The sequence below is a fragment of the Delphinus delphis genome, chromosome 11 (assembly GCF_949987515.2).
Source record: "Delphinus delphis chromosome 11, mDelDel1.2, whole genome shotgun sequence".
Lineage (NCBI taxonomy): Eukaryota > Metazoa > Chordata > Mammalia > Artiodactyla > Delphinidae > Delphinus > Delphinus delphis.
Window position 1 is genome coordinate 30,097,936 of NC_082693.1, and position 12,839 is coordinate 30,110,774.

The 12,839-nt window shown below is 36.8% G+C and overlaps 1 pseudogene; it reads right to left on the bottom strand.

Moving 5' to 3' along the window:
• Positions 1-12,231: 12,231 nt before the first annotated feature.
• On the bottom strand, positions 12,232-12,618 carry LOC132434274 (GTP-binding nuclear protein Ran-like; annotated as a pseudogene).
• Positions 12,619-12,839: the final 221 nt, after the last annotated feature.

The window sequence follows — 12,839 nt, forward strand, 5'->3', positions numbered from 1 at the left end:
AGGAAAATAATCAGAAAGACTCTCAATAAGATGACATTGAGTAGAGACCTGAAAGAAGCGAAGGAATGAGACATGAGGAAACTAGAAGAATAGCATCCCTGGTAGAGGGAACAGTAAATGCAAAGACCTTCAGGTGAAAACATGTCTGACCTTTGTTTAAGGAACAATGAAGTGACCAATATGGCCAGAGCAAAGTGAGCCAGGGAGAAAAGAGTGTGAAATGAGATTAGAGAAGTGGAGGATAGTGATAGTATATGGAAGAAAAAACCAGATGAACATCAAATTATTATGCAGATCTTGTATGCCACTGAAATGGTGAGTGAGATAGGATGCCACTGGATCACATTGAGCTAAGTAATGACATAGCTCCCTATGTTTTAATAGGGTCTGTCTGAACAGGGGGTTGAAAATAAACTGAGGGAAGCTAGCTGTGGAATGTGGGAGATGTTTAGGTGGCTACTGCTGTAATCTAAGCAGTAAATGATCTGACCAGTAGCAATAGAGGTAATGAGAAGTGATCAGGTTCTGGAGATATACACACACACATACATACATAAGAGTATGCGTGTACATTCATTTATATTTAATTTTTCATTTTGAAATAATTTTAGGCTTACAAAAAATAGAACAAAGAGTTCCCATACGTTCAACTCCCCTAATTTAATAACTTATATAAATATCCTATAATTATCAAACCAGAACATCAACATTATATAAATACTGCAAATATTCTATTAAAAAATAAGGCAGAATTTTTAAAAGAACATAAAACTTCAATAAAATTTTTAAAGTGTCTACATACTTTGGTTATCTAATATTAAAATATAGAGGTAGAAATTATATATTTGTAAGACATAAATGAAAGAAAACTATTAACTCTAACTTAAAGCAATTGTCAAAACTATCGCATTTTCTTCCCAAATAGCAACTTTGACTCCAGTCTGACTTCAATTCATTCCACACATCAGTGTCAGAGCACCAGAACAGCTGTCAAATTAGCCTCAAATTCTTTTTATATCATTAAGATTTTGGAAATATTTATTTGAGTGGTTGGTTAAAAAAATATTTAGTGAACACATAAAATCAAAATACTAATAGTGTACTGTGTTATATACATGTGCATTTTTCTAAAAGAATACTTGGTGCTGGGAAAACTGGACAACTACAAGTAAAAGAATGAAATTAGTGCTTCCCTGGTGGCGCAGTGGTTGAGAGTCTGCCTGCTGATGCAGGGGACACGGGTTTGTGCCCCAGTCCGGGAAGATTCCACATGCCGTGGAGCAGTTGGGCCCGTGAGCCATGGCTGCTGAGCCTGCGCGTCCGGAGCCTGTGCTCCGCAATGGGAGAGTCCACAAGAGTGAGAGGGCCACGTACAACAACAACGACAACAACAACAACAAAAAAGAATGAAATTAGAACACTCCCTAACACCATACACAAAAATAAACTCAAAATGGATTAAAGACCTAAGTGTAAGGCCAGACACTATAAAACTCTTAGAGGAAAACATAGGCAGAACACTCTATGACATAAATCACAGCAAGATACTTTTGACCCACCTCCTAGAAAAATGGAAATAAAAACAAAAATAAGCAAATGGAGCCTAGTGAAACAAAAGCTTTTGCACAGCAAAAGAAACCATAAACAAGATGAAAAGACAACCCTCAGAATGGGAGAAAATATTTGCAAACAAAGCAACTGACAAAGGATTAATCTCCAAAATATACAAACAGCTCATGCAGCTCAATATCAAAAAAACAAACACCTCAATCAAAAAATGGGCAGAAGACCTAAATAGACATTTCTCCAAAGAAGACATACAGATTGCCAACAAACACATGACAGGATGCTCAACATCGCTAATCATTAGAGAAATGCAAATCAAAACTCCAATGAGGTTATCACCTCACACTGGTCAGAATGGCCATCAACAAAAAATCCACAAACAACAAATGCTGGAGAGGGTGTGGAGAAAAGGGAACCCTCTTGCCCTGTTGGTGGGAAGGTAAATTGATACAGCCACTATGGAGAACAGTATGGAGATTCCTTAAAAAACTAAAAATAGAACTGCCGTATGAGCCAGCAATCCCACTACTGAGCATATACCCTGAGAAAACCAGAATTCAAAAAGAGTCATGTGGCACAATGTTCACTGCAGCACTATTTACAATAGCTGGGACATGGAAGCAACCTAAATATCCATTGACAGATGAATGGATAAAGAAGATGTGGCACATATATACAATGGAATATTAGCCATAAAAAGAAACAAAATTGAGTTATTTGCAGTGAGGTGGATGGACCTAGAGTCTGTCATACAGAGTGAAGTAAGTCAGAAAGAGAAAAACAAATACCGTATGCTAACACATCTATATGGAATCTAAAGTAAAAAACAGGTTCTGAAGAACCTAGGGGCAGGACAGGAATAAAGTCGCAGACGTAGAAAATGGACTTGAGGACACGGGGATGGGGAAGTGTAAGCTGGGACGAAGTGAGAGAGTGGCATGGACATATATACACTACCAAACGTAAAATAGCTAGTGGGAAGAAGCCGCATAGCACAAGGAGATCAGCTCGGTGCTTTGTGTCCACCTAGAGGGGTGGGATAGGAAGGGTGGGAGGCAGACGCAAGAGGGAGGGGATATGGGGATATATGTATACGTATAGCTGACTCACTTTGTTATACAGCAGAAACTAATACACCATTGTAAAGCAATTATATTCCAATAATGATGTTAAAAATAAATAAATAAAAGAGTACTCCCCAAAACAATCAGTTTTTACTACTTCTATGAACCTGATAAGGATTCCACAGAATAGTGTGGTTTCCAAATTAAAATCAAAGAATAGTTTTATATGTATGTTTCTAAGACACACTATTTGCCATCTCCATACCTGAGATTTCCCTGCCCTTTTCAGAGTTCTCTACCCTCTTAACCATTTAAGCCTCCTTGTTTAAACTTCCACTTGATCATATCCATAATCCTTGTTCTCTATCAAATCTATTTCTTCTTGATGTATTCTGTTCTTTCTTTACTATTTGGCTGAAAACTCTACTCACTTGACTGTAATATCCAGCAAAGCATGGGCCATGTGTCTTGTTCACTCTTCTGCGACCAATGTCTACCATGGTGCAATAGCACAAAATAGATGCTCAATAAGTATTTACTCAACAAAAGGATAAATGAATGCCACTTTCTTCAAGCCCAAACATTAACTAACACAAATTTTACTTACGGAAAAGCTGCTCTCCATGGAACATAGCTTTATCAATTAAGTTGTAGCACCTTTTACTGCATGTACAGGGTATGTAGATGTGCCCATGGGTTTTATTTTAATACTGCTATTTTGTAATTTGAGAAACAGCTCAGGAAAATACAAAAGAATAGGTGGAAATTCTCATTATGCCAAATATCTCTCATATCCTGAACTGGGAGTTTAGACTCAGAAGCAAATGCTAGATATAAATAAAATTTTATGGGTCTACATAGAAAAAAGCACTCATATGTGTACCATAATGCATTAGTACTTTTTGATGCTTCTCACAACAAAAAATACTCATTAATGCATATTTGATGCTTTTATTTGGTAACACATAACAATATTGTCTAATTATTTAAAACTTATTTTAATTTTAATTTCTTAGTTAATCTAAATACCAATTTTTTTTTTAACTGGTGGGTGGAGTGCTTTAAAAATGTCATGTTTCTACAAGCCCAGGCTCTGCACCTCCCATGTGGGACTCCAAGCCTGAGGTGAGGCCAAGGCCAGGACAGCAGTACCAAGGCCATGTGCATGAGGCCCCTGCTGCTATCACCATAGTTGTGGTATCCAACATGCATCAGATGCTGGAGGACATGGACTTTGAGAGAAGAATCCAGTTGATAACCTTGAATGACAGTAGCCACAATGCTCCATGTCATCCCAGCCATAATTGGCACTATGCTATATGCTAGAGAGTGGAGCCAAGTGGTATGCCCAAACACACTGGAGTGCAACTGTCTCCACTGGGCCAACTGCTGTGGGCACACTGAAGTGGCACAACTTCTGCTTTACCATGGACTAACCTCTGGGCAGCATGCAGTTGCTGTGAATTGTCAAGAGAATTTTCATTCCCTCTTTTGAAGCTCAGCCCAGCTCTGAAGTTTGTTTGGGATGAAAAAGCGACTTACTGCCCAGTAATAGTGACTGTTATCAACTGAATATTTGTGTCCCCCTCCAATTTATATATTAAGTCCTAGCCCCCAGTATGATAGTATTCAGAGATGGGACCTTTAGAAGATATTTAGGTTTACATGAGGTCACGAAGTTAGGACCCCCATGATAGGATTAGTGACCTTATAAAAAAGACACCAGAAAGCATGCTCTCTTTCTCTCCCAATGTGCACAAAGAAGAGATCATGTGAGCATGCAAGAAGGCAGCCATATGGAATCCAGGAAGAGAGTTCTCACTAGGCACCTAAGTCAGCCAGCATCTTGAACTTGGACTTCCCAAACTCCAGAACTGTGAGAAATAAATTGCTGTTGTTTAAACCTCCCAGTCTGTGGCATTTTGTTATGGCAGCTGAGCTAAGAAAGTGACTGTTAGGACCTGCTTGCCTACTGGATTGCCACTCTCCCTTCTCACACTGCCTTTCAATGGTGCTCACCCGGATGTCCATGCCCCACCCCACTGTCAGCTTCCAAATGCAGGGTAGAAAACTAAAGCTGAGAAAGAGTTGATCAGATTATCTACTCCTATTTTTTAAGAGGCCACAATAGAGGTAAGAGGCAGATCTTGGGGGATGTGAAGTACAAGTGCTCAAGCCTGGACAGATGACCACATTCCAGGTTATTCCTGTGAAGATGTCTACTCATATGGGAAGAAAAAGGGAGAACCATCTCTCATTCTGTAGACAAAAATAAATTTCTAGGGTAATAAATACCCACATAGAAAAACCAAAAGTATGTAGATATTAAATGAAAATGTAAAACATATGAAGTAAATCAAAAGCCATGAAGAAAAACCTTGACAAACTTGAGTACATAAAAGTTTTAAACTACAACAAAAAAGACAACTTAAACAAATTTTAAAAATAAGTAACAACTAAAGAAAAATACTACTCTATATTACAAAGGATTAGTATCCAGATTATGTTATATAAAGTTCCTATAAATCATTATAAAAACACACACAAAATTTACAAATGAGCGAAGGATATGAACTGACCCTTCAGATGAAATAATACCAAAAAAACCCCCAAAACCCCAAACAGACAAAAACAACAACAGAAACACTACCAACAAAAACAAAAAGAACCACACACACAAAAAGATGCTCACCCTTACTAATAATTAGGAAAATGCAAACTAAAACAATAAGCCAATAGCATTTTTTAGCCTTCAGTTCATTAATAATAATGGCATTCTGATGGAATATCAAGTGCCAGCAAAGGTTTGGTGCTCTTATAGACTTCTTACAATGTACCAAGCTCTTGTTCTAGTACTTTACATATATCAACTCATTTAATTCTCATAAAAACCTTGTGGGCAGGTGTCATATTGTCATTTGCATTTTACAGTTGAACTGAGGGACTGGTTTAGTGACTTATACCAAGATATTAAGGTTAGTAGGTGACTCTCAAGTCAACACTTTTAACCATTAGACTATACTGCCTATAAATTGATAGCAATCTCTCTGGATGGCATTTTGACTGTAATGAAAAATTTTTAAAGGATACACGAACTGCTGGGTCTTGAGTAGTCAGGGATCTGGAATTAAAAGACTTAGGTTGGAATCTGAACTCCACTAATTACTATACAAGTCAGTTTACATCTCTGGGTCCCAGAATTTTCATTGTTCAAATGGTTATATAACTTTCCCTAGGTAAGCATGTTGTGAGAATTAAAATACATAATGTATATTAAAATATTTTTCAAACTGAAAACACTGTAAGATAGTCTCATCATTTTACTGAATTTTTGTTCTTTAAGGAAGCATCTCTTCTTTGTGTTTGAGTTTACTGAATAAAAATATTTTCATGGAAAATTAGTAGTCTTTCTCAATTCTATGATCCCTGTAGTTAATTTTATTTTTTAAATTTTGGAGCTGCTAATCATTATTTGTTCAAAACTAAATACTAGCATAAGAATTCACTGGGGACAGGAAGTGGCAGACAACAGGGAAAGAGACTCACAATGTTTTCCCTTCAGAATTTATTATTTCCTTGGGGTTACTGAACATGCACAAAGGCAAGAACATTAACAAAATAGTATAGCAACATGTAACAAAGTTAACATTAAAATATGCAAACTAAAGACAAAATTATAGTAAAGTTCTTGAAAGCAGAAGGATATTTGGTGTCAGTTAAGACCTAATTCATAATTCTGGCTCTCTTTAGTTTCATTAAAACAGAAAACACATCACCTACAAGGAAGGGTTATCTTGAAGATTAAATTAATGTAAGTAAAATGCTTATTATACACAGTGTCATGCATAAAAGTAAGTGCCTGTGCTATTATTTCTAGCTGCGAAGAGTAGTCAGAAATAAAAGTAGAAAAATGAGCACTCTTCAGAAAATCAAACAGTGATTCAGTAAAATGTACTGTCAGAAAAGATTTTCTAGAAGAAATGTGCTTAAAACATGCTGTAAGACAGAAAAAATAGAAATGATATTTTTCAAAATACTACTCTCTTTTAGAATGGGAATCTTTACATGTTGGGACAAATGAAGCTGAGAATGTGGTGACAGCACCAGTAGCCAAAATTTAAATGTGAAAATAGGAATTTTGATGAATAATATATGAAAATAAAATTGTACTGCTCCAGCTATCCATTTACATCTAGATGCCAGTGCATAAGCTGTTATAATTTGTCACACTTTCAAAAAAAGGATGGTAGCCTCTCTGATTTTAAAAAAAAATCAGGACTTCCCTGGTGGCGCAGGGGTTAAAAATCCTCCTGCCAATTCAGGGGACACGGGTTTGAGCCCTGATCCGGGAAGATCCCACATGCCACAGAGGAACTAAGCCTGTGCGCGACAACTACTGAGCCCGCGAGCCACAACTACTGAAGCCCGCGCGTCTACAGCCGGTGCTCTGCAACAAGAGAAGCCACTGCAATGAGAAGCCTGCACACGGCATTGAAGAATAGCCCCTGCTCACCGCAACTAGAGAAAGCCTGCACGCAGCAACTAAGACCCAATGCAGACAAAAAAACCCCAAACAAACCAGGTTTTAGAGAAAAAAGACAACACTGATGCCTTCCACTATTAAACTGAAGTATTTGTATCTAAAGGTGAGAAAGCGAGCAAAACTTCAGAGGAAACAAATTCAAAGTTTCCTTTTATTTTTTTGAATTCATTGACTTTTTAGCAGTTTTAGGTTTACAGGAAAACTGAGTGGAAAGTACAGAGTTCCCACACACCTCCTCAACCCTCCCCAGATTCCTCTATCTTGCGATAGTGGGGCACATTTGTTACAATCAATGAGTCAGTATGGATACATTGTTATTAACTAAAGTCCAGAGTTTATATTAGGATTCATTCTCTGTATTGTACATTCTATGCGTTTTGATAAATGTATAATGATGTGTATCCACATTATAGTATACAGAGTAGTCTAACTGCCTTAAAAATCCCTGCACTCCACGTATTCATCTTCCCCTTCTTTCCCCTATATAAGCCCCTGGCAATGACGAGTCTTTTACAACTGTCTCCATATTTTTGCCTTTTCCATAAAGTTGCCTTTTTTAAAGCAAAACATTTATGTCACACCTTGGCTGAGAAACCTATAAAATCAGCTACAAGAAACACTGAACTACTGGAAAATTACTTTATGAATAACAAAGGTAGATGTCACTTAACATCAATATCATCACAAAGAACAAGGATATATAGTTGAATGGAATCATGGATGTGGAGAATATTGAGTGAAATTACTTATGTGCAGAATAAAAAGCAAATATTGACATCTGTGTTGCACATATATGAGGGAGAAGGACTTGATAATTTTATTTTGTTACAGAAAACCTATGCCATTAGTGGAAAGATTTTCCTTTTGTTGTGGAAAGTGTCCTTCAACATCTTTATGATACAGGAGGTTTACCAGTGAAATAGAATGGTCAGTTTAGAACAGACATTTTTTTCTAATTTGAAATCTCAGACACACAATTTTTCCCATTTTCAATGCCTTGGTTGACTCCCTTCAATTATTTATGTACGTGTCCATTTCTCCTACTAGATTACAGATTATCTTTGAAGAGTTTATTTATTTTTACATTTCCCAGTGCTTAATATGCTAGTAAGTGGACAACAGATGTCTGCTAAATAAACTTTTATGGATAAAACGTATTAAAAATCTCCTTTTGCTCCCTTAACCTCTCATATATTCTCGATAAAACTGATCCACTTCTTTGTAAACATTAATTTTTTAAAAATCAAGACTTTTTCAAGATATTTTAAATAATAAATTTAAAATATATTCATGGTAAAAAAAAAGAAAAAATATACATAAAACAATATAAAGGAAAACAATACTCCTTCCTCATCATCTCATGATTTCCATTTCCAAGGTTATCTGATTTGTGCTTGGCCTTTCAGAAACTTGCTATGCATGTATACTTCTATTAATGTGTGAATGCATATATATTTAACAAGAAGTTAAATAGGAGCTCTAGTTACTAAGGCTCTAACGCTGATAACCATAGGTGAAAAGTATAAGCACTCCTTTGATCCAAAGAGATGTGCTATGCAGATTATGCTAAGATAGCTCTGTGGCCATCTCCCATTTCCAGCCTATATATGAGAAGGCTAGAGAAATTGGAAAGTGAGACTTTCTTTTAAGATCATTATTATTGTGTATACTTCTCCTTCATAACAACCCAAATAAGAATAGCATCAAGAAATGTATTTATTCAGAATAAGAATGTCTGCTAGGAGGGGGACCTACATGTTATGTAGTCTTTTTTCCCTTTCCTTCCCACTCTGCCTGTCTAGATGCTTACTGAGCTGCAGAAACTTGCTGAACAAGTGTTGCAAGGCAGGAGTGGAACTTGGTGACAGAATATAGGAGAAGTCAACTGATGTCCACTGGAATTAATGTAGACAGAGACAAGTGCTTAGCTCTTACCTAGAACAATCCAATGAAGAGGATTTCTGCTTCTAGCTGTGCAGTATACTAGAGATTCAGTGAACTCCTTGTGAAGCAATACATCAAACATTCTGGATAAAAACATATAGATAAAATACCAAAGACATGATGCTGGAATTCATTAAAATTAAAAACTTCTGCTCTGCAAGAGACAGTGTAAAGAGAATGATCAGACAAGCCACAGACTAGGAGAAAATATTTGCAAAAGACACATCTGATAAAATACTGTTATCCAAAATATACAAAGGACCCTTAAAACTCAATGATAAGAAAACAAACAATCCAATTAAATATGGGCCAAAGATCTTTAACAGGCACATCACCAAAGAAGATATACAGGTGACAAATAAACATGTGAAAAAATGCTTCACATCAATGTTATCAGGGTAATGCAAATTAAAACGAGATACGACTACATAATTCTTAGAATGCCAAAATCCAGAACACTGACAACACCAAATGCTAATGAGGATGTGGAGCAGCAGGAACTCTTGTACATTGCTCATGGGAATGCAAAGTGGTACAGACACTTCAGAAGACAGCTTGATGTTTTTTTACAAAACAATACTCTTACCATGCAATCCAGCAGTTATGCTCCTGGGTATTTAACTAAAAGAACTGAAAACTTATGTGCACACAAATATCTGCATGCAGATGTTTATAGCAACTTTGTTCATAATTGCCAAAACTTGGAAACAACTAAGATGTCTTTCAGTAGGTGTATGCATAAATAACTGTGGTATGTCCAGATGACAGAATATTATTCAGTGCTAAAAAGAGGTGAGCTATCAAGCCATGAAAAGAGATGGAGGAAACTTAAATTCATATCACTAAATACAAGAAGCCAATTTGAAAAGGCTGCATACTCTATGATTCCAACTATGTGACATTCTGGAAAAGGCAACAGTATGGAGATGGTGAAAAGATCAGTGGTATGCATGTGTGTGGTGAGGGGGTGGAAGATGGAGAAGGAGGATGAACAGGAGAAACACAGAGAATTTTAGGGCAGTGAATTTGTTCTGTATGATACTATAATGATGGATATACGTCATTGCACTTTTTATATGTTAGAGATTATATATTTTACATTATATGTTTGTTCAAACCCATAGAATGTACAACACCAAGAGTGAACCCTAATGTAAATCATGGACCTTAGGAGATTATGATGTGTAGGTTCATCAACTGTAACAAATGTACCACTCTGGTGGAGACTATGCACATATGGAGGCAGGGAGTATATGGGCAATCTCTGTACCTTCCTCTTAATTTACTTGTGAATCTAAAAGTGCTCTAAAAAATAGTATTTTTTAATAAAACATATATAAAATAGAATATTTAAATACATGACTGAGTTGAGGCCAGAAACAACAAAGAGGTATAAATCTATGGCAGTAAAAGAGAACTGGAGATGACATTTGACCTGGCACTATCTACCTATCAATGTGGACAGAAGCTGGGTTTTAATAAATCACCTGGATCATGAACAAGAGACAAAGTCTGGGGTTTGAGTGTGTATAGTGAGATATCAGAGAGAAGAAAACTCGCATGAGACCAAGATCTGCAAAGAGTGATACCCTCACTGAGTAAACTGGGGAAAACCCCACCACACAACATAAGATTGTGACCATATGACCATGTTTTGTTTTTGGATCTAGATAGAAGAGAAAAAAATATACCTACCCTGAAATTTCCTAATCATAAGCCTGAGATCTACCTGTATGGCCCATAAAACTCCAAGTCAAAAATTTAGAGTCAGATATGCAAGGATTGCAGTTACAGAAATTATGAGAAACAGAATACAAAATAACTATGCTTATACTTCAATAGCTATGATATACTTCAAGAAATAGTAAATGGAAATGAAAATAAGAGGACATAAAAGAAGATTATTGAAACTGGCTAATCAGATTTGAAAATGAACCAAATAGAGGCTCTAGAAATCTGAATATTAATAATTAAAATTAAAACCTCAATAGATCAGTAAATTATACCTAGCTGAAGAAAGGATGGACCTTGAAAATAAATCTAAAAAAAGAATACAACTATAGTACAGACAGACAAAGAATGAAATAAAGTTAAAGAGATCTTAAAAGCTATGAAGGGGCTTCCCTGGTGGCTCAGTGGTTGAGAGTCCACCTGCCGATGCAGGGGACACGGGTTCGTGCCCTGGTCTGAGAAGATTCCACATGCCGCGGAGCGGCTGGGCCCGTGGGCCATGGCCACTGAGCCTGTGCGTCTGGAGCCTGTGCTCCGCAACGGGAGAGGCCACAACAGTGAGAGACCCACGTGCCACAAAAAAAAAAAAAAAAAAAGGCTATGAAGGATAAAGTGAAAAGACCTTTTATATTCTTCATTCTAGGGCCCAGAATGATTAAAGAGAATGAGAAAGTTATGGATTGACTTTTATTTATCTTGCTTATGATCTTTTGCCTCCCTGAATCTGTATGTCTTTCAATAATTCATGAAAATGATCAGTTTTTCATCTTTTTAAATATTGCCTATGTTGGTAGTAAATTTTTTCAGGTTTTATTTGCTTAAAATATTTTTATTTTCCTTCCTTTTAAAAGAGAGTTTCACTGAGATACAGAATTTTAAATTTGCTAGTTATTTCTTCTCAACATTTTGAAAATGCCATTTCAATATCTTTTGGTACCTAGTATTGTTCTTGGAGCAGCTGTCAACCTAATGGTTATTCCATTGTAGGTTTGATGGATTTTCTTTCCTCTACTTTTTTTTTTTTTTAAAGATAGTTGAAATACAACTTTATTCTGATTCTAAACAAAAAGGAATGGAAACGACAGTAACAAACAAGATTCCACCACTGAATATTATGATGTGACTGTAGCAGTCTTATACTTGAAATTCAAGGAGGAAACCACTGTGTTCCAAAACAGCTAAATATGCAGGTCCAAAAAATGAAGGTATTTTTTTAACTGCCACATTCACTCTGAAGCCCATTCATCTCCTTCAGCATCCCAAAGATTAAACACATGTCCTGCTTAACTATGTAACAAAGTGGCAAACACGCTGCACTACTGACATCACAGGACAGTTGCCTATAAAACTAGACTTCTGACGCTGGGATCCAGCTTCACTTTCTCACAAGTCATCATCTTCATCCGGGAGAGCAGTTGTCTGAGCAACCTCTAGATTATGCTCGTACTGCGCTGCCGTGGCTGGGTCCATGACTGCCTCTGGCGGGGTGAGAGCAGACATGGCGACGAACTCCAAGTTAGGGTCTCCGATCAGATTTCTAGCAAGCCAGAGGAAGGGCTTTTCAAAGTTGTAGTTACTTTTGGCAGAAATGTCATAGTACTGAAGATTATTCTTTCAGTGGAAGACAATTGACTTTACCTTAACTTTTCTGTCCTTAATATCCATTTGATTTCTACACAACACAATGGGGATGTTCTCACATAGTAGTACCAGATCTCTGTGCCAGTTAGGCACGTTCTTGTAAGTAACTCTTGATGTTACATCAAACATTCATAACGGCACACTGAGCTTGGATATAATAGCCATCTCCCAGTCCAACAAATTTCTTCTGACCAGCTGTATCCCAAACATTGAACTTAATAAGTCCTCTGTTGTTATGGAACACAAAGGGGTGGACCTCAACATCCAAGGTAGCTACATACTTCTTCTCAAATTCACCAGTCAGATGACGTTTCAGGACTGTAGTTTTTCCAGTACCACCATCATCAACC